This window comes from Puma concolor, chromosome E2, assembly GCF_028749965.1.
Source record: "Puma concolor isolate L17-30 chromosome E2, mPumCon1.1.hap2, whole genome shotgun sequence".
Classification (NCBI taxonomy): domain Eukaryota; kingdom Metazoa; phylum Chordata; class Mammalia; order Carnivora; family Felidae; genus Puma; species Puma concolor.
The window spans coordinates 35,120,355-35,143,217 of record NC_141681.1 but is presented as its reverse complement, the minus strand read 5'-3'; the positions used below and the strand labels follow the sequence as shown (position 1 = coordinate 35,143,217).

General features: G+C 47.0%; 1 long non-coding RNA gene across 1 annotated transcript in view; it reads right to left on the bottom strand.

Moving 5' to 3' along the window:
- LOC147573483 (uncharacterized) overlaps window positions 1-22,863 on the bottom strand; it is a 30,118-nt gene that overhangs the window by 6,999 nt on the left and 256 nt on the right. The window lies entirely within an intron of this gene.

Below are 22,863 nucleotides of genomic sequence, written 5' to 3'. Positions count from 1 at the left end.
CCTGAGGACCAGAATCAAGGCTTGTGTGGCCAGAGCTTAGTAATGGAAAGAGATAGGAGGTGAGGGCAGGGCAAGCATGGCCAGATCATGAGGAGCTGGGGTTTTATTCTGAGTGCTGGCACTTTTATTTCTGGGTGATGTTGACATACTCCCACTCAGATAAATTAGCATTCTAGCCTTAGCAGATCATTTGGGTAGAAACAAGAAATGTACTCAGCAGTGCAGAAAGATGAGGAGGGTTCTATGATTTCTCAAGATTCCAAACCTGGCACCTTATTTTTCTAAAAAGAAGAAAGCCTTCAAATACACAGAGCCACAGACTGAAAGTAAGAAAAGGAACAACAGAACATACCAGGTGAAGAGCAGCACCAAGGCAAGAGCAGTTTATCCTGAGCAGAGAGGCTTGAGGGGGTGGAAGTGGGCCCACAGAGGTGTGAGAGATGTGTGTGCTGGGAGTTGACCAGGAAGACCAGGGGTAGGGAGTGGGCTGAGGGTGGAGGACAAGAGTAGGAGTTAAAGTTAAATGGCTGTCATGGACCCCATGTGGCCCCATCAGCTTCTACCCTCCTAGGGAAACCTCAACCCTGGGCCCAGGGTAGGTCAGGGCTGTGACAACCATCAGGTTGCAGGAAGACCGAGTTCCCAGACTTATAGCAAACTACACATCTAGCCCTAAGCCATAACTGCTGTGTTTTTTGGCAGTGGGAAAAACATGAAAGAAGTTTATTTCTCTGTAGCAGTTACAATGATGAGCAGAGAGAAGTAACTGAAAAGGCCGAACATGCCCTTCACCTACTCAGCTCATAAACCAAGGGAGAGGCTGAATGCTGAGACTTAGGGAGGAGAGTAAATCCTCCCCTGTGCTGAGGCCTGCAGAGCTGGGGTCAGGGTCAGCCTATCCTGGGGGGATGGTTGCTCCTGCCCCAGCTCCCTGGACCCTCTGGCTTAGCTTCCTGTATAGAGTGGGCTAGGAGGCACTATGCCTCTAGAGTTTAAAGTCAAGGCACCTTAGAGAAGCAGTATAGGGCTGCACTGACTGCAGAGAATGGGCTCTGGACTCATAATGACACCAGTTCAAATCCAGGCTGGTTGTCATTCTAACTTAAGTATGGCACTATTGGGGCTGAAACCAACCAATAAAATATTCCAAAAGGAGTCCATCAGCATGAGGAAGGTACTTGTTCTCCCCTGTGCCAGTGCTACAGGGCCACCCCAAGGTTTCCACCATACTAAAAGAACAGGCTCTCGGCTGTTACTAAACTCTGAAGCAGGTGAGAGGTGCAGAAGCTTGAGTATCTCAGGTGGGCCTCTTGCTAACAGACACAAGTCAGTGGCAGAGCCCAAAGGTAAAGTGTTAGTGATTGCTTCCAGCATTATCTAGGACAGAGTGGGATCATCATTCCTGAAAGGGCCTGAATAAAACCTCTAGGAAGTTATATCCCAACAGCAACCAGAATTTGAAGACCATGTCATTAAAACTATCCAATGAACTCCTTAACTCTAGTTTTGTGCCCACCAACCATTTGTCTGGTTTCAAATTCGTTTCCTATATCATGTGCAACAGGGAGAGAGGGTGTTGACAGAAAAGAGGCCAAGTGACTATTTCCCTTGGCAGGCATGTTTTTTGTTAATAAACCAACCTTCCTTTTCTCTCTCTCTGTCTCTCTGTCTCTCTGTCTCTCTCTCTCTGTCTCTCTGTCTCTCTCTCTCTCTCTCTCACACACACACACACACACAGAGAGAGAGAGAGAGAGAGAGAGAGAGAGAGAGAGAGAGACATATTCAGAATGCTTCTCACTGTATTCACTGTGGAGGGAGTGAAGGGGATTATTAATTGTCTTTTGGGTGTGGATTAAACCAAACACCAGGGGATGTCTCTATGATTCCAGTCCCCAAGGTAAATGTTGCTGGCCCACAACAACCTCATCTCCTTTCTCTTCTGTTCCCACTCTGCTCCACCCCTCTTGGTACATCAGAGCTCAACAGTATCAGGTGAGAGCTGCAAGGATCCAAGAGTCCATTGAAAACAATGACTCCTGCTCTGATGTTCACAGAAGTAGCACTGGGTTCTGTGAATTCTTGGCAAAAATTCAGAAAACCTAAGGGAATCCACACATTAGCTGATAATGAGGCCACACAGACTAACTAAAGCATCAGCCACCTCATTAAACTGGGAAGCTTAATACTGTTTTTATTGCACAATCACTTCTAAATGTCTTTTATTAATAAAATTTGGGGAATGAATTTGTTATTCCTTAATAAGTGCGGTGTGTTTAGTTGACAAAATCATTACAAAAATAGGGATCAATGAGTGTTGAGAAGACTAAAAGTTACTCTTGTTTTACAGGGTTGGAAACAACCAGGCCACCACCCCCCTACCAATCATTTTACAAATGAAGAAACCAGGGGGTGAAAAAAACTCATATTTTTACTCAAGCTTCAATTTGTCTTAAACTCTTAGAGTATTCTGTAACCCCATATAGCCAATAGCAGCTTTAGTAATTAGAGTTAATGTCTCTAGAATCTGTTTGCTTTATTCTTTTAATTCACTCAAACCTCAGCAAACAATTGGCCCTTGAAGTCAACTTTACAAATAAGTATAAAATTGTCATCAATTTACCTGCTACTCTTGGTAAGGAGGGAAAGGAGAAGGTTCAATATCTGTTAAAAGTGGGGGAGAGGGGGTGTAAAAAAACACCTCACACTTATTACACCAATAGTTTCTCCACATTATTTAATCTCCACAACAATCTCACAAGGCAAGTATAATTTTCCCATTTTACATATAATAAAATTACCACTGGAGAGGTTAAAATACTTTCCAAGGGAGCATATGTTTAGAAGTAAAATCTAGTTCTAATATTTGAGTCCACTCTGTAAACGCCACTGGCTTCAGCACCACGGACAGAGGCAAAGTCCCTAGAGTCTTCACTGCGGAAGAAATAGGGGCCGCGTGGGTGGAGTATGGGTGCTGAATCCTGGGGGAGAGCTCTAACTACAGAAATGTCTGAACTAATAGGAAGGGGATCAGGGCCAAGGAAGGGCTCACCATCATAATCTCTTCACAATAATATCAAACTGCTCTTTTTAGAACGGATTCTATCCTCCCACCAACTAGTTAAGCTAGGACAAGCATTTTCATCTGTAAAATGCCATTCCCAGACTGCCACCCAGAGTTTTTGTAAAGAAAAGATGAATGAATAGATGGGAAAGTTATCTGGAAATTCATAAAAATTCACTGGTAAAAAAAAAAAAAACTGTAGCAAATAAACCCCAAAATTCCAGTGGTTTAACACAACAGATATTTATTTCTCACTTATGTAGTACTCCCAAGCAGGGACTCCTAATTGTCATGAAGCTCATCTCCAAGAGTGATTCTGGTACCCAGAGTCCTTCCTCCTTGTGGCTCTTCCCACTTCCAACATCCAAAATGGCTTTGAAGGTCCTCATGTTTACCTGCATCAAGCTAGAAGAGTAAAAATCATGAAGAATATCTAAGAAGATTTTTTATAAGCCAAGTCTGGAAGTGGAATATATCCCTTCTGCTCACATTCTATTGGTTAGAACCCAGCTCATGGCCACACCTACCAGAAAGGGTCCAGGAAGTATAGTCTCCCTGTGGGGACAGGAAGATAAGGAAATGTTTTGATAAACACAGATCAGTCTCTTGCTCCTGTACAAAGCTGAGAAATCACAATTACATGATTCTTAGCCCCATTTGAGAGCTTGAGAGTGGGAATAAACTAAGGACCAACCATGTAAAATATCTTGACTACTGGGCTTTCACTGGATGCATATGTTGGTAATCTGGAATTCCCCAGCTGAGCATCTTCCATCCTTCCATGGTGCAAAATTGAGTAAGCTTATCACAAGCTAGAGCTGTTAGACCATTAGATTACCCAGAAAGATCTATCTACCTACCTACTTACCTACCTACCTACCTACCTACCTATCACCTCCATATTCCTGGAAATTCTAATTCAGTGGACCTAGTAATGTGTTTTTAACACAGGGAAATTAAGATCCTTTCAGTTGCAAGTGACAGAAATCCAATTCACATGGTCTTAAGCACCAAAGGAAATGTACTGGTTCATGTAACTGTGCCAGGGGTAGAACTACTTTGGGGTATAGTTAGATATAGACACAAAAAATCTCATTGGGTCACCCCCACTCTCCATCTCTCACCTGATCTCCTCAATAGAGGATCCATTTTAAGGCCATCTCCCTCATGGGTCAAGGTGGCCACCAGCAGCTCCAGGCATACTCTTTTATGAACAGCCCCATGAGAACTACTCTTTCTCTGTAAAAGTCCCATAATTTGTCCATTTGGCAGTTATTGTCCTGGCTTGGTTCCTATGCCTATCCCTGAACCAATCACTGTGACCAAAAAGATGGTACCCTCTGATTATCTATGTCTGGGTCATGAGACCATCCTGAATCTAGGGGTGAGGTCGAATCCATACCATGAATATATACCAATGTGCATTAGAGGTGACTCCTCAAGGACAACTAAGGTGCTATTCCCAGGAGAAGGGGGACAGGGAAGGGATGTTAGGCAAGCATCAACAACAGGATTCTCATATACTAGGCTATGGGAGGCTCCAAGAGAGGTAGGAGCTCTGAGCTTGAAACTCCCCACAGGACTGGGAAGGAACATTCTTTCAGACATGCAAAGGGGTCTCTGCTCACCAAGCTTCCTGATGCCTCCCACCCCATCCCAAACCCCAGTGGAGCGCCCCTTGCATTGAACACATGAAGCTGAAGTGACTCTCAGGGCTTTCTTTGTCAGCAGGCCAGGAGTCTACTTGGCCTTTTCACCCAGACCCTCTCAGTGGCTCTACCCCCAGCACGCTTGCACCCTCATCCCCAGCCAAGGCCTAGTGCTTGGCTTCCAATAACATCAAGGACTTAAGCTGATAATGACTTAAAGGTTAGTGACTTGAGTCCCATGAGCAAAAAATGACCTATGAATCCTTAAATCTGAATTCAACATTCTGTGTGTGTACACAATACATGTGAGTGCTTCTCCTCTTCACCAAGGAAAAGAAATCCACAACTTTCATCAAATTGCCTAAGAACACTTCACCTAAAAAACACTAAGAACCACAAATGTTGATTGTGGCTTCTTTGGGCACCTGTTTCAAGTATTTAGTGGTGAAATTTCATGTTCTGTAATACTCCTTCTGGAGAAGCAGGAAGCTATGTGCCAAACTGAAATGATACTCTTAGATCAGTGTTTCCTGAGATTGGCTCATTGGAAGATGAGTTGATGTGATCTCATGTCCAGTAGAGGAAGCAAAAACATTTCCATGTTCAAATAAGTTGGGGAAATGTTGGGTTAAACAAACTTCTTTTCTTCAGGACTTGTCATAATGTTCTTTAATATTCTAACATGTGGAGTGACTCTCCAGGAGGAGTTGTGGTAAGTAGGTGGAGTTTCCCAAAGCTATTTAACACAAGCACTGTCTTGTATGGGTGTTTGCTTTGTTTTCAGCATCCTGTTCAACATTTTCCTGAACACAGATTCATGGGACTAGCAATTTGGGAACCCCCTTGTCCTCAAGGGATGTATGTTTGTGGTGGCAACTTTGTGTTTACAAGCATGAAAAAGCTTCAAAAGGGGCAGTATTTAAGAGAAATAATTCCCTGTTCTTTGCTTGAATTAGAACAAATGAGGTGTCTGTATGTTTGTGAGGCTCCAGGGCATCCCTGGGTGTCTGTGAGCTGTGGCATGTCAGGTAGAAAGAGCAAGGGACCGGGGTCAGCATGCCTTGGGGCAGACTCGTGGCTCTGCCACTAACTGGCTATGTAATTAAGGCATGGACTTGACCCCTTTGAGTGTCAGCCAGTTACCTGTAAAAGGGTTTGATGTGAGTATTAAATAAGATTGTGAACTAAATGCACAGTGTCTGGCACTCAGAAATGCTCCTCCATAGCAGTTGAAGCAGAAGACTGTCTTGGTTTGGGGTCTGCAGAGCTTCACCCCTTGTTCTGGCAGCCCCAGGAAATTCTCCTATTGTCCTTACCTGCCTTATCCTCTTGCCTCAACCTTCTCCCACCTGCTCTTGACAGCTCCCCATTCTCTCCTCCTCAAGCTGCTTTGCTGGTGCTCCAAACATGTCCGAACACTGCTGACCCTCTTCCCTGCCCTCTGAGCAGGGAGATGGGTGTTGGCAATAGGACCACAACCTCCGAGGCTGGCTCCCTCCCACCTGCCTCAGAAACTACCCTGGCACCACCTTGGGCCAACAAACCACATGGGGATGGATGCAAAGGCCTCACTATCTGCTGACACTGGCAGACTGTCCTTCAGGTCACCCTTTATGGTATGTCACCAAAAGCGAACAAATCTATGCTGCGTCTCTTCTATCAGAGCTTGTTTCTATCTGCATCTGTCATCGCTGATTGCATTTCAATGGGTTTAGTCTCTATTTTAAATAAAAGATTTATGCCTTAGCTGTCAGAGCCTGCTTTTATTTGAAAATTTAATCTTGTTTCTGGGAGTCTAGATTAACTTATTAGATTTAGGCGTCCCTCGTGTGTCTCTGAGAGAAAAGGAGTAGATTCTCCCCTCTCTGCATATGGCCCTGCACATACCACACAGCAGAAGCCAAGAGCTGGATGGACTTCACTGTGAGTAAACCAAGACAGGACAGAGGGACAGAAGCTACCTCTTGGACACCTTTCTTTGGTTACCACATGTCCAGGGAGTGTTTCTCCTGTCTCTGGGCCAGTTTCCAGTCCATTCCCTGGGAGGCCTGTGTTCCCTGCAAGGGCCCTCCACCAAACTTGCCCATTCTCAGGGATTTTGTGGAGGCTCCAGAAAAGGCCCCCATTTGTCAAGCTCAGCTATGCCAAGGAGTTCCCAAGTTTCCTTCATATCTGTACTGTATCTTCTACCCCTCTCAGGTCGCTCACTTGACTGATTAAACCATGGGGTCGGAAGACGGGTTTGAGTCTCAGCAATGACCTCAGCCAAGCCACTTAACTTCCCTAACTCTTGGTCTCTTCACTTGAAAGATGAAGATAATGGTAATGCCCATCTAATAGGGTTGCTGAGTGAGGAAATGGGGCGGGGGGTGGGGGGAAGCTCTTGACAGGCCCCTTTCTGTGAATTTGTTGCTGCTTCAGTGTGTATGGGGGTGTGAGGTATACCACTACCCCCTTTGGAGGTGAAGATGTGGCAGTCCAAAGGGAAGAGTGGCTTGCTCAAGGTCCAATAAGGTGAATGGCAAATCTGGCTCAGAACCAGGAATCCCCACCCAGTGCTACAGGCTCTTTCCTTCTCCCCTCACCCCACCCCACCCCTTGCCTCTCTGTCTCTCTCTTCCTCCTTCCCTCTCTCTCCCCATTTTCTCCTCTCTCTCTCTCTCTCTCTCCACTGGGCTGAAATGTTTCCCCCTAAAATTCATATTTTGAAGCCCTAACCTCCAATGTAACTGCATTTGATTTCTGGAGAGAGGGTCTTTAGGAAGTAATTAAGGTTAAATAAGGTCATAAAGATGGGGCCCTAATCCAGGAGGACTGGTGGCTTTACAGGAAGATAAGATCTGTCTGTATGTCTCTCCCCTCTCCTCCTCCCCCTCACCTACATGCTCTGAGGAAAAGTCATGTGAGCACATGGTGAGAAAGCAGCCACCTACAAGCCAAGAGAAGACACCCAGAATGAAGCCTACCTTGCTGGCACCTTGACCTTGGACTTCCTCCCTTCCAGAATTGTGAGAAAGAAATATGTTGTTGAAGACAGTCAATGGTATTTTGTTATAAAAGCCCAGTGCTTTTGTATCTGTCTGTCTGTCTCTGTTCCTTTCCCCCTCCGCCCCCAGCGATTCTTGACTTTCCCGTAGCACGCCTGCCATCTGCTGGTCAGTCTAAGGATAGCAGGCAAGTGCAGGCTTCAGAGAGGCGCGGCCTCCTCCAGGGCACCCCCTCCCTGCCTTATCTATGCCTGCGCTCTGCGTGAGCAGCACACGTACACTCAGCAACCAAGGAGGAGAGCTGGGAGAGCTGAGATGGCTTCTCGCTCCCCTTCGTTTGCCCACTCTCCTACACAATAACTTGGTAGTCCTCAACTCTTATGAACACTTCTTTTTAGTTATAAGTTCCTTAGAGTCAGGGCCACAACTGACCCATCTCATTCCCACCTACTAACTGGCTGGCACACAGTAGGTGCTCCATTAAATGTTCCCTGAATGACTGAGGGAAGCCACTGTCATTTGGGGATTTCATTGGTTCTCATCTTTGAGGGGCTGGGTCTCAGGAACCTCTCTTGCTCCTGGTGGTGCGCCACTGCACCCAGGCTCGCATGTGCTGCACCCAAACTCGGGCTCCTGCACACAGCAATAGGTGCCCACCTGGCTGGGCCAACAGGTCACAGATCAAGAGCATCATCTCCTATCTCATTAGAAAGGCTTCAAACCCAGCTCTGTGGGCCAACCCTTAGTGGGGACATGTGTCTCCTGGTTTGTCACTTGGCAAAAGGGGAGGAAGACAGTGTCTTCATAAGTCAGCTACCTTGGCCTCCAAAAGAACTGTTATCTGAGGGGGCTAATTAAGATGAATCTGTCCAAGGGGAGAGGAAGCCGCAGCTCCAGCTTGAGCTTTCCAACCTAGAGACTCTTCTATCACTCCAGTTCCTAAATCAGCCCAGGGTAACAGGGGGAGAGGAGGCTCCCCGGGGCCCAATATGCTCAGCCAGGCCCCAGTCACCCTCATCAGGGCTAGGACTCCCCATGAGGAAGCGAGGCGCTCACCTGCAGTGCACGATTTAAAGGAGCAGCTTGTGCCAGGTAAGAAATGTACCCCCTCTCTTTGGCCTCAGAGTCTCATGTGGCTCAGCACAGTGCTGGTCCCAATCTTGTCTTTCCTTAACATTTGGGAAGTTTATTCATCATGGACTTTCTTGCATGAGATTTAATTGCTATAAAATATTGCGTTAGTGAAAGTGAGGGCTTAAACAGTATCTGTACACCCATGTCCATAATAGCATTATTCACCATAGCCAAAAGGTAGAAAGCAACCACTTCACGTGTCCGTCGATGGATGAGTGGATAAGCAAAATGTGGTATCTCCACAATGGAATATGAATCAGCCTTAAAAAGGAAGGAAATTCTGGGGCGCCTGGGTGGCTCAGTCGGTTAAGCGGCCGACTTCGGCTCAGGTCCTGATCTCGCGGTCCGTGAGTTCGAGCCCCGCGTCGGGCTCTGTGCTGACAGCTCAGAGCCTGGAGCCTGCTTCCGATTCTGTGTCTCCCTCTCTCTCTGCCCCTCCCCGACTCATGCTCTGTCTCTCTCTGTCTCAGAAATAAATAAACATTAAAAAAAATTTAAAGGGGCGCCTGGGTGGTGCAGTCGGTTAAGCGTCCGACTTCAGCCAGGTCACGATCTCGCGGTCCGTGAGTTCGAGCCCCGCGTCGGGCTCTGGGCTGATGGCTCAGAGCCTGGAGCCTGTTTCCGATTCTGTGTCTCCCTCTCTCTCTGCCCCTCCCCCGTTCATGCTCTGTCTCTCTCTGTCCCCAAAATAAATAAACGTTGAAAAAAAATTTTTTTTTAATTTAAAAAAAAAAGGAAGGAAATTCTGACACCTGCTACATATGCATGAACCTGGAGAACATCACGCTAAATGAAATAAATCAGATACAAAAAGAGAAATACTGTAAGATTCCCTTTATACAAAGTACTTAGAATAGTCAGAGTCCTAGAGATAGAAAGTAGAATGGAGGTTGCCAGGGGCTGGGTGGCGGGAGCAGGGAGTATGGTGTCAATATTTAATGGGGACAGGGTTTCAGTTGGGGAAGATGAAAAAGTTCTAAAGATGGAGGGTGGGGATGGTGGCACAACAGGGCCAATGTATTTAACACAACTGAACTGAACACTTAAGAATGGTTAAAATGGTAACTTTTATAGTATGTTTCACCACAACAAAAAATCTGCATGAAAATAATATTGATCTTAATTGCTGAGTTTTTTGGTGTCCTCTGAAATTTTGTGCCTGGGTCGAGTGTGTTTTGCCTCACCCTTGCCTGACCTTGAATTCTTTACACTGTCCCTATCCTACTAACCATGGGACCCAGCCTGGGGGATGTTAGAAGTTAACAGGCCTGCTCAAGGTCACCTAGGAGATTATTGGTGAGCCGGGAAGTCAAAAGCCGAGGCCCTGGCTCCCAGCTGAGGACTTCGTTCCATGCAGCTCTTCCTGCCTACTCGTTCCTAAGGTGCTTCCGGGCAGCTCTGTGAACACCACTGTCCTTTTGGAGGCAGCTGTTCCTCAGTGGACCCAGCCCTAGCCCACCTCTCCTGTTATGGGGACCCCCCCTACAGCTACAACTCTCTGCTCCCCTTTCAGAGAAATTTCTAGGCAGGGGCAGGATCATGGGGCCAATAGGGTAGGCAAAGGGGCCAAATCCATTTTCACACTCCTTAGCTATGACCATGGCTGCTACCTTTCCCCCAACATCCATCCCCCCTCCTGCCCAGGAACAGAACCCAATCTTAGCTGGGCACGGGCTGACTAGAATAAAGCTTGCATTTCCTAGCTTCCCTTGCTAGCTGGGTGTGCCCACAGACTTTAGATGTGGACACACTAAACCCTACACCTGGAAGCCAAAGCCGATCTATGGTATTTTTGTTATAGCGGCCAGAGCTAAGACAAGGTACTTTTTTGTATTATCTGGTGAGTGGCCAATCTGTTAAAACCAAGAGTTCCCCCGAAATCAATGATCATCTCCAAGCTCCAGATATTTATTTCTTTTCCAGCAATTCTGGCTGAGATATTGGGTTCCTCAGACTTTGCTATAGGGAATGTGACCTGAATGTTGTCTATTCAGAGCACAGCTGTGGGGACCAGTCACAGTGGATGAGAACCTGCCCCCATCCTCCTCAGCTCTCCCCACGTCACCTCCCCAGGCTCTCTCCCAGTCCCCACCCTGGGGCTTCCTCGGCCAGTCAGATACTTCTGCTGACTGCACAGCACATCTCTCCAGGCTGGGGAGAAGGGACCAGGCACTGGGAAAGGCTCTCAAAGTGGCCCCTTTGGCAAGAACACAGACACATGTCTGAGCCCCAAGGGTGGAGGCTGGGAGAAAGCAGAGGAGGAGGCTGGATGGTTAGAAGGCCGACAGGCAACTTCCTCCTAAGTCACGACCAGAGATAAAAGTGGTCGTGAATAGCTTCTCCAAGCACTTCCCAGTCTCTAAAGCACTTTTCCTTCCATTATGCTCCTTATTCCCAGTGGGGAAACAGAGGTTCAGAGAAGGCAGAGAGCTTGCCCACGGTCACACAACAGTCAGAGATACTGCGTTGACCCACCTTAAACATTCCTCAGAATTTGGAGAACATTCCAGACACTTGGGCCCTTAGCAGTGGGCTTGGGGGCACATGAAGGGACATTCACCTGCTGACTGTTTCTGAGCCTTGGCCTGGGCTTTAGGGAAGGACCTACAGATGTGGGGGTGGAGGGAAGGCATCTTCCTGGGGGTCCGACCTGGCCTCCCCTCACAGGTGTGAACAACAACATGCCTTTCTCAGAAACCTTGGGTTTATTCACTCAGTGCCCCCTCCCCACTCCTTTTTTTTTTAATTTTTATTTTTGAGAGAGAGGGAGTGGGACAGGAGCAGAGAGAGAGGAAGTCAGAGAATGTGAAGCAGGCTCCACGCTATCAGCACAGAGCCCAACGTGGGGCTTGAACCCAGGAACCATGGCCTGATTTTGGCCTGAACCAAAATCAGATGCTCAACCAGCTGAGCCACCCAGGAGCCCTCCTCCCCTCTTCTGATACTAGCACCCCAATAGTGCTTTGGAGAGCCATCCCTCCTCACAGGATACACTCTGAGTCCTTAGTCAAGGGTCCCACCCGGCTTCTTGGCAGAGGGGTGACTATATAATGGTGGCCCAGACAGCCAACTCTGTTTCCCCTGGAATCTCAGACACACAGATGGCAAGGCCCCAGCAGGCAGACAGCATGGGGGTCTGCCTCCATCTCGGGCTCCCCAAGACTTAATTTTCCACCTTTTCCTCCTACACCGAGAGCTACTCCAGATCCTTCCACTATATGCCTGCCTCATTCAGGTTAGCCAGAGGCACTTGTTGGGGCTCCCAACTGAGATGCCTGCCTGATTACCCAGCCAGGCCCAGCAAAGGGAGACTCCCAGGGGTCTCTGTCCAGTAGGAACTGCCCCCCTACCTCAGGGCAAGTCTCTCCCTGTTTAGACCACTCCCCAGCCCCTATTGTGTTTTCTGCAATTTCTGATTGATTACTTTCATAGAGTCCTGGATGCAGGTCTATTTCTGGGAACCCGGCCTCCCCTTCACAGGCCTTATGATGTCCGGCCGGGTGGCAGCACAGCAGGCCTGAGGCAGGTGAGGTCTCCCACCTTGCACCAGGGAGAAATGACACCACCTATGAGCCCTCGCTGCCCTGCTGCTGGGCATGTTACTCATGTCAGCTCACTCCAGCCTCCTCCACTTTGTGCCTGCTGCACAGGCTCCCCCAGCCCCTTCCCATCATAGGACCCTTCCCAGAGCCACACAAGACTCGCTGCTCTTGTCCACCCTTTGGGTGTGAGTTCCAGCAACGCCTTCTCAGTGAGGGCCTCCAGGACCCCGGAGAGATGGAACTGTACCGAGCCACCCCCGGGGCTGCTTGAAAACCACCACCAGAGACAGATGCAGGTGGAAGGTGTCACCCTGCAGGCTGTACTCTGGAATCAGAGTGGAAGGAGGAGGACAGTAGAGAAAGCAGCTGTGGGGAACTTGGGCAGCATGGACGTAAGGAGAGAGAATCTGGAACAGACTGCGGGGGACATGAAAGCCAGGTGAGGATGTGGGAGATGCTCCTGTGGGGTAACTGGTCACCCGGAGACAACATTAAAGAGGGCGAAGTCCCCGGTACTTGCAGTCCCATAGGGTCACCCTAATGGACAGGGTCAGAATCAAGAGCCAGGGCTGGACCCAGGAGCACGACAGAGAGAGTAAAGTGGCAGCTCCTGGGGTGCCAGCTCAGGGCTCTTCAGGGAGACACATGGAGCTGTTCTTCAGAGCTCCACTTACACAGAGTGCAATTTCAGTGCAGTTTCGCCTGTCTTTCCATGCCTCCCCCAGCCTCCTGCCCCAAGGCCTCCCCAAGCTTCTTCTAGGGGCAATGGGGGAGAGGGAGTTCCTGCCACAGTGGAGCCAGACTCACTTCTCAGGGTATCGGCCCTTGTATCTTTCCCAGAGGAAACAGCCCTCTTCTTTGTAAGTTAATAATTTAGTATTAATAGTGTTAATATTTTTCATGTGCTAATTGTCTTAGGGAAACTTCACATGGATGAATCCTGGCTGGTAGGAGTGGGGGGGAGGGGGCGGGTAGGTATGGTTATTAATCCCAGATTTTACAGGGAAGGACACTGGGGCAGAGAGATTGAAATTCATGTCCATGTTCACATGGGCCTTAAAGCGGCAGAGCCATGACTTAACAGCAGTCAGGCTCTACCGTGCACCTAACCAGGCACCACGCTGCCCTGAAATGAAGGGGGCTTGCATCCTCCCCCCTGCCACTGAGGTATCCCAGGCCCCTGCCCAGTCCCTGTGTCTGGCCCCCTCCCTGCCTTCCCAAGGTCCCATCAACCCCCCCACCAAGTGGCTCCCATTCCTGACAGCCTCCCCTCCCTTCCTTCCAGCCCCACCCGACACCCAAGCCCCCCATCCCCCGCCCCACAGTGGTTTCCCCGTCTTCACCCTCCCACCCACGTCCCCTTTCAACTGTTTCTCTTAGAAGCTTCAAGCAGGAGAGACAGCTGGGGATCTGCTCTGCAACCTGCTTGGGATGGCCACACTGGGGCCACCCAGGCCTCCTGCTGCCACCGCCGCCCAAAGGCAGACATTCGGATCTTCTCAGCTGACTCCAGCAGAGAATTCGCTGCACCATCACCAACTGCCATCATGCTGTGATTAGTTAATCACTAAGTGCATGGGGCTTTTAATTAACTGCCAGCCCTGCGCGGGCGGGCAGCTGTTCCACGAACCACATCAGCTCACGGCTCCCCCAGTCCAAGCTGATGGAGCACTTCAATCATGCACTTGATGCTTGGATATTTGGATGCTGCGGAGATGCGGCTGCCCCTTCTGCAACCAGAGGGGGACAGAGCTGCCAGCCACAAGAAGGAGAAAAGAAGGTGACCGTCAGTTGGGGGTGGGGGTGACATCAGGTGTGTAAGTGTGAAAGGGGAAGTCTGCACAAGATCTGTGAGTATGCAGATGTAGCTGTGGTGTTTATGTCAAAAGTAACTCAACTCAAATAAGTATAGGGAACAAAAAACAAAAACCTATAGGTGCCACATAACCAGAGAGTATGAGATTTCAGGGATGGCTGGATCCAGGAGTACAAATGAAGTTGCCAGGGCAGATGGAGCCTGAACTATCAGTACAGGAGCACTTGCATCCCGGGTGAGTCAACTGAATACAGGGAGCTTATGTGAGGCATGAATAAGATAGCAAGGTTGTTGCTCCAAACAGGGATGTCCCCTGCTCCTCTCTGATTCAGTTATTCCCTCTCACCTCTGGGCCTCCAACTAATTCTGGCCCCATTTCGATTACAGCCTTATTACATTTAATTGTAACCATTTGTTCACATGGCTGTGTTGCCCAGTAGACCAAGATTCCCCAACGTTAGCACTAGTGACCGTTGGGGTTGGACAATCCTTCAGGGGCTGTCTTGTGCACTGTAGGATGTTTGGCTGTGCACGTGACAGAGGGTGACCAGTGTGGATGTGTCCTCATCTCAAGGGGGAAGATGCTTACCTTGTCATACCACATCCTTCATTTATTAAACAGATCAGAAATCTGAATTTTTTTATGACATGGCCTGACTTCTAAAACACTTAGCAGGCTGAATAAAATACATCTGTGGGCCAAATATCACTGGCACTACTTTGCAACCCTTCATTGAGTCCTATTCACTGTAAGACGAAAGAGGTCAAACAGCAAACCCAAGGTCACAGAGCCAAAAGAAGGAGAGCTGCATGGGCCTCGTACCTGGGCCTCTGGCTCCCTGACCAGCCAAGTCTTCCTAGCTCCATGCTGCTCCGTGTTTTACCTCACCCTCAGAGCCATCCAGCCCTGAGGCCTGGCCCCTGGAAGGCCGTGGCAGCCTCCTTGGGACCCTGCTGAGCAAAGGAAGGACACTCTCAGGACGAAGGAGACTGCAGGGCCGTGAATATGCAAATCACAGCCCACTCCACAGTACATCCATCCTGCAGCCTAATTGAGACATTTGCTTGGAGTGTCCTGGAAAACTAGGGCAGATGTGGTGTTCTGAGAATCAGAGCCACCCTCCTCGGACACCCTGCTGAGACTGGGGACCTATGGCTGTGCTCTGGAACTTGGTTGGGCCAGCCACAGTAAAGCAGTTCTTGCTAATAAGATTATATATATATTTTAAATGGCCCTTGAGTATTGCAATGATACTGGGTATTAAAATGCCAGAAGGGAGGGCAAAGTAAAAAAGACAGCCCATCACTGCATAAACCGTGCAGCAGCGGTGGAAAAATCCGCTGATTTCATCCCCATATATCCCACCCCCAGCCTAAGCCAGAGAGGTTGGAGGTATTTTCACACTTTTCTTGACACTAGAGGCTTCCTCAATTTGCAATTCATTTCAATAGGTACCACTTGGTGGTGGTGGGGAAAACACTGTCCGCAAGGCTTTCTTTCTTGCAATGCAATTCCAGGCCCTACTCTGGACTTGGGATCCCAGCTTGTCAGCAGCCATGGTCTATTCAATGCTGCCTGTACATATGCATGGTGTCTTCCCGGGTCTCTCTGGCTCAGCGTGCCCACTCTCCTTCCCACCCGCCCCCATTTCTGCTCACATCACTCAGAGGTACCTGGCTGGTTGGAAGCATTCAAGAGCTGCTTGTTGAATGAATGAATGAATGAATGAGCTTTCTAAAGCAGCAAAACATTTCACCGCCTTCATTCTCTGGCTCTATTCCTTGTCCCCGTGCCTCCCCTCTTTAGACACAGATTATTTCCTCCTCCCTGTACATCTTCATACCTTGGTAGGTGCTGTTACCTCCAAAGAGAATGTAATTCTCCTCTTGTCGAAGCCTCTGATTCCTTCAAGACCCAGCTTGACTTCTTTCTCGGTGGAGTCTTCTCTGATGGCCTCCCCACCCCCCCACGGCCAGGAGACTTCACCATGCCCTCCATCACTATTACATGTTACCATCGCCCCTGTATTAGCTATTTGTATCACCTGAAAGATTTTTATTGCAAGTAAGAGGAAACACAACTCCAGCTCATTAAAAGTCTGAAAAGTTCAGGGGCGCCTGAGTGCCTCAGTTGGTTAAGCATCAGACTCTTGATATCGGCTCAGGTCATGAGATTGAGCCCCGAGTTGGGCTCTGCACTGAGGGTGGAGCCTGCTTGGGATTCTCTCTCCCTCTCTGCCCCTCCCCCACTCACACACACACACACACACACACACACACACACTCAATAAATAGATAGATAGATAGATAGATAGATAGATAAATAACTTTTTTAAGTCTGGGGGTGCCCAGGTGGCTCAGTCAGTTAAGCTTCCAACTTCAGCTCAGGTCATGATCTCATGGTGCATGAGTTCAAGCCCCGCATCAGGCTCTGTGCTGACAGCTCAGAGCCTGGAGCCTGCTCTCTCCTCTCTCTGCCCCTTGCCCATTTGCACTCTGTCTCTTTCTCTCTCAAAAATAAATAAACATAAAAAATAATTTAAGTCTGAAAATCTCAGACACTGGCTCAGTTTTTCAGTGAGACTCTTGACTCTTTGAATGGTGTTTTATCTTCACTGTAGCTTCCCTCCCTCACCAGACCAAAATGACCACCACCATTCCAGGCTTCACATCCATACACCCCACCATTCACAGAGGAGTCTTCTTCACATTCCTAATGAAGCTCCCAATTCTATGCTGATTGGGCCCTTCTTGCATCAATCACTCTAGCCTGGGGAACTCAGGGTATTGATTGGCTTACACCAACCTGATCCCGTCCCTCAAATTGGAGTGGTGTTTGTTCACCCAAACTACAAGGGGGAGCAGTGGAGGGGGCAGTGGGAGACAAAACCATGCTCACAAGGCTTTGCAGGTGTCTCCCCTGGGAAACAATAAGCTCCATGAGAGCAGGAACTGACTATACTTAATTTTTTTTAATGTATATTTATTTTTGAGAGAGAAAGAGCATGAGCAGGGAAGGGGCAGAGAGAGAGTGGGACAGAGGATCTGAAGCAGACTCTGCATGGACAGTGGCAAGCCTGAGGTGGGGCTCAAACTCACAAACTATGAGATCATGACCTGAGCTGAAGTCAGATGCTCAACTGACTGAGCCACCCAGGTGCCCCAGATTTCTACACCCACCCCCCTCACTGCCCAGGACAGTGCTTGGCACCAGAGACACACCCATAAATGCTCCTTGATTTGAATTATCTCCTGTCCCATGAGATGATCCTCTGGGTCCTGGGTCTCCTAACCTCTGGTCTCTTTTAAGATGGCTGTAGCCGAAAGAGAATGCTAATACTCATGTTCACAAACATAGAGTTCTGGCAACCCAATTTCCACCCCAGAACAGGTCTTCTAGAAACATGTGGACACTGATTTCTACTGCAGATTTGGGGATGAGAAACCTGGGGTGAAGAGGCCCGCATGTGTTGTCCTGTCCATTCACTCTCTCACTCATTCACTTACCTACTCACTGTATCAATGCCTATTAATCATTGCCTCCCACCCCACACACACAGCCCCTGCTCAATGGGGACTGTACACAGCCTCCACCCAACTACCCTTGATTGATTACAATCGATTTTTTCATTATTTAATTAGAGAGGTTGCTAATTAGAGAGGTTGCAACATTCCCTGAGAGGCATTTGAAAAACTTGGAGGATTTCCTTCTATTTTACTTGTGACCAAGTATTAAAATATTGAGATGTGGCGCACCTGGGTGGCTTAGTTGGTTGAGCATCTGACTCCTGGTTTCAGCTCAGGTCATGATCTCACAGTTTGTGAGTTTGAGCCCCGTTTTGGGCTCTGAGCTGATAGCACAGCCATCTCTTTCTGCCCCTCTTCTGCTCCCACTCTCTGTCTCTCAAAATAAATAAATAAACTTTAAAAATTAAAATAAAATATTGACATAGACCCAAAGGGAGACTGTATACATTTTAAAAAATTTCTCCCTGGGGCGCCTGGGTGGCTCAGTCGGTTAAGTGTCCGACTTCAGCCAGGTCACGATCTCGCGGTCCGTGAGTTCGAGCCCCGCGTCGGGCTCTGGGCTGATGGCTCAGAGCCTGGAGCCTGTTTCCGATTCTGTGTCTCCCTCTCTCTCTGCCCCTCCCCCGTTCATGCTCTGTCTCTCTCTGTCCCAAAAATAAATAAACGTTGAAAAAAAAAATTTCTCCCTTATATTAGTTTGGAGGACTAGTATGTGTATGCAAATAGGCTAAATTATATATGAGTTTTATGTTAACACAGTAAAGGGGGTCTTACAAAATGTATTATATAAAAGGTGTATTGGCAGGGGACTTCCACCTACGGCTGAGGAGGGACATAGCAAATCCTCTCCCCTAAAAGCAATTACAAAGCTGGACAAAATTGATCAAAACAACCACATAGCACTCTGGACATCATACCACAATTGGAGCAGTATTTGTGCTTGCAAACCAGAAGGTTGGGCAATAACCGTGAACATCTGTGGCATTCCTGCCCAAAGCTGCTCCCGGCCCCTCCTCCCAGCTGCAAGCACAGAGGTCCCACCAGTGTGGGGCAGTTTCTCTGCTTTGGCTAAAAGGGAATCACTGGATTGGGGGCAGTAAGCGGCACCCACCCTTGGCAGCCTTGTAGGCTTCCGTGAAAATCTCCAAGGCAGAAAAGCACAAGAGCCACCAGCTCCACCAGACCAAGGCTGCCGGTTGTGCTTGGGGCAAACATACTCTTGGCTAAAGCTGCGTGCACACAGTGTGCAAACCACAGAAGGCCCAAGCAACCACACACTCCTGGCTAACCCCTAGGCTGTGCGTGTGTGCAAAGATGAGAAAGAGTCCAGCAGAAAGTAAACGACAGAAAACACTTGAAAATGGCCTGAGTTTTGAGTGGGTTCCTGTTATCAGCTGCTTCTAAAATGGCTCCCTGTGATCCTCACCTCCTCGGATTAGTACCCTATGTAATCCTCCCTTTGGGTGAGGCCAGCACATAGTGACCTGCTTCTAATAAACAGAACTCAGCACAAGTGATGGGTGTCACTTCCGAGGCTAGGTTTTAAAAAAATGACTTCCGCCTTGCTCTCATTCTCTCTCTGGTTCTTCTCCCTTGCTGCCCTGATGAAGTGAGCTGCCATGTTGTGAGCATCCCTATGGAGAGTCACATGTCACAAGAGACTGAAGGTGGCCTTCTGCCAATGGCCAGCAAAGGAAGAACTCAGGTCAATGAGCTGCAAGGAACCCAGTCCTGCCAAGAACCAGATCAGGAACTGGGAGGTAGAGCCTCCCCCAGTTAGTCCTTCAGATGGTCCACCGTAACCTGGCTCACACCTGATTTTAGCCTGAGTCAGAGGACCCAACCAAGGTACACCCAGAATCCTGACCCACAGGAGCTCTTCAATAATAAACTGTGCAAAAATAAACAATAATGCAGTACTAAGAGAGCTGACACAGCCCCCCTGTCCACACACAGATTCCTCAACAGAGGACAGATTGTTTACTGGCTGGAGGTATTCGAGCACAATCTCTCTGCAGACAGATATTCAGATATGCAGACACAGAAGCAATCAGGAAACTAGGCTTAAATATAAAAACAAAAAGACAAAAAATTTAATCAGAAACTTCAGGGACTTCACACCATCAGGAAGACAGGATTCCCAGATTCCCAGACAGGGATTGTCTGATTCACAGAGCCTAGCTAAGTTATTAAACAGATAAATAAATGGGGAAAAAAGCAACAATAAACTTGGCAGGAATCAGAATCCAAAGTAGCTACAATTTTTCTTAATGTCCAGTTTTCAGTAAAAAAATTACAAGATATACAAAGAAACAGGAAAGTGTGACACATACCCAGGAAAACATCTGTCAATAAACACTGTCTCTGAGTGTTTGCAGATGTTGAATTTAGCAAAGACCTCAAATAGCTACTACAAATACGGCAAAGAATTAAAACAAATCATGTTTAAAATTTAAATGAAAGTATGACAACGATGAATCAACATAAATTCTAAATAAGGAGACAGAGATTATTTTTTAAAAGATAAGTGAAATTTAATAGAAGAATTTTGCAACAAAGGAATATTATATCAAGACACTCTTATAATTTTTAAATGACCCAACTGAAGACAGCTAAGTATATTTTTTATTTTTTATTTTATTTTTTCTAACAAAATAACAGTTACTTTAATTTTGTAGAAATGCTAATTTTATCTGTGCAATTTATACAAGTGTGTTGTTTTGTTTATTTTTTTGTTTTCAACATTTACTTATTTACTTTTTTAATATAATTTATTATCAAATTGGTTAACATACAGTGTGTAAAGTGTGCTCTTGGTTTTTGGGTTGGTTTTTGGGGGAGAGGGGAAAATGGGTGATGGGCATTGAGGAGGGCACTTGTTGGGATGAGCACTGGGTGTTGTATGTAAGCGATGAACCATGGGAATCTACCCCAAAAGTTATTTATTTAAAAAGGAAAATTCTGGGGTTGAAAGTACAATTGAAATGAAAATATACTATAAAGACTCAACGAAAGATTATATATGGCCAAGGAAAGAATTAGCAAACTTGGAGATAGATTGATAGAAATTATCCAATCTAAGGATCAGGGGGAAAAAATGATGGAAGAAAAATGAACAAAACTTTGGAGCACAGTGGTACAACATTAAGCATGTCAGCAGATGCGTGATGAGACTCCCAGACATAGAAAGAGAAAGGAACAGAAAAACATTATGGAAAAAATGGCCAAGATATTCCAGAATCTGATGAAAAACAATTAAATACATTATCCCAAAAGTTCAAGAAGCTTCAAGGAGGATAAATACAAAGAGATCCACACCCAGACACATCATAGCAAACACTTAAAAGACAAAAACAGGGGCTCCTGGGTGGCTCAGTTGGTTGATGTGTTGGACTTCAGCTCAGGTCATGATCTCACAATTCATGAGTTTGAGCCCCACATTGAGCCTTGTGTAGGGCTCTGTGCTGACAGCTCAGATCCTGGACCCCGCTTCAGATACTGTGTTTCCCCCTCTCTCTGCCCCTCCCCTGTTCACACTCTGTCTGTTTCTCTTTCAAAAGTAAAGAAACATTCAGGGGCGCCCGGGTGGCGCAGTCGGTTAAGCATCCGACTTCAGCCAGGTCACGATCTCGCGGTCCAGGAGTTCGAGCCCCACGTCAGGCTCTGGGCTGATGGCTCAGAGCCTGGAGCCTGTTTCCGATTCTGTGTCTCCCTCTCTCTCTGCCCCTCCCCTGTTCATGCTCTGTGTCTCTCTGTCCCAAAAATAAATAAACGTTGAAAAAAAAATTTTCAAAAGTAAAGAAACATTAAAAAAAAATTTTAAGACAAAAACAGAGAAAAAAATCATCAAAATAATAATAATAATAATAATAATAATAATAAAAAGACTCATATGTGCAGGGGACCAATGATGTGATTACCAGATGATTTCCCACATAAAACAGTGGAAAGCAAAAGGCAGTGAAATGGCATATACAAAATCCTGGGGGGAAAACTGTTAACCAAGAATTCTATTATCCAGCAAATGTTTCTCCAAAAATGAAAGTAAAATAAAGACATTTCCACATACACAAAGACTAATAGAATTCATTGCTAAAATCCTGCAAATATATTTGTAAAATGAATGAAGCCAGATATGAAAAACTGTATGTAATATGATTCCATTGATATAAAACTCTAACAGACAAAACAAACCTATGAAATTAGAAGTTAGAATAGTGTTTACCCTCAGAGGGAGACCCTGACCAGCAGGAGCTGTAAGGAGGAATTCTGGGGAAATTGTTATACAGATGTCTTCATTTGTGATTCTGGCACATTTCTTTTCTTTCTTTCTTTCTTTCTTTCTTTCTTTCTTTCTTTCTTTCTTTCTTTCTTCTTTCTTTCTCTTTTAATTAGATTTTTTTTAATGTTCTTTTTTAAGTTTATTTATTTATTTTGAGAGAGAGAGTAAGCTAGGGAGGGAGGGGGCAGAGAGACAGGGGAAGAGAGAGAATCCCAAACAAGCTCCACACTGTCAGTGCAGAGCCTGATGCGGGGCTCAAACTTACAAACCGTGAGATCATGACCTGAGCTGAACTCAGAATTAGATGCTTAACCGACTGAGCCACCCGGATGCCCCTGGCACATTTCTTTATACACAGCTTCCTTCAACAAAAGTTTAGTAACACAAAAAAGGAAGCTTGATTGTGTCAGTCCCTCCCCTCTTTCTGAATCGCTTGTTTTCCTCTTCCTTGCGAGTCTGAGCAAACCTGTGACTTCTAAGGTCCTGTCTGGTCTGGCCTTAGCCCACCTCTCCAGCATCATTTCTCACTACCTGGTACTCTAGCCTTTGTGCTTCTGTTATACTTCAAGTCTGCTGTGCTTCCATCCTGCCACAGGGCCTTTGTACATGCTCATCCCTCTGGTCCAGAGCCCCATTGAGACCTATTTACCCTTTAGCTCCATGCTTGAGTGAGTCGCGACCCTCCCACGACCCATCCAAATCTAGTTCTTTCACAGCATTGTATTTCTTTCCTTCAGAGCCCTCATTTTTATTTGCCCTTATGGACTCATAGAACAATTATTTGCTGCTTTGTCTTTCCCACTGGCCCATATGTTTTAGGAGGTCTGGCTATGTCATTTTGTACTGTATCCCCAGCACCGTGTC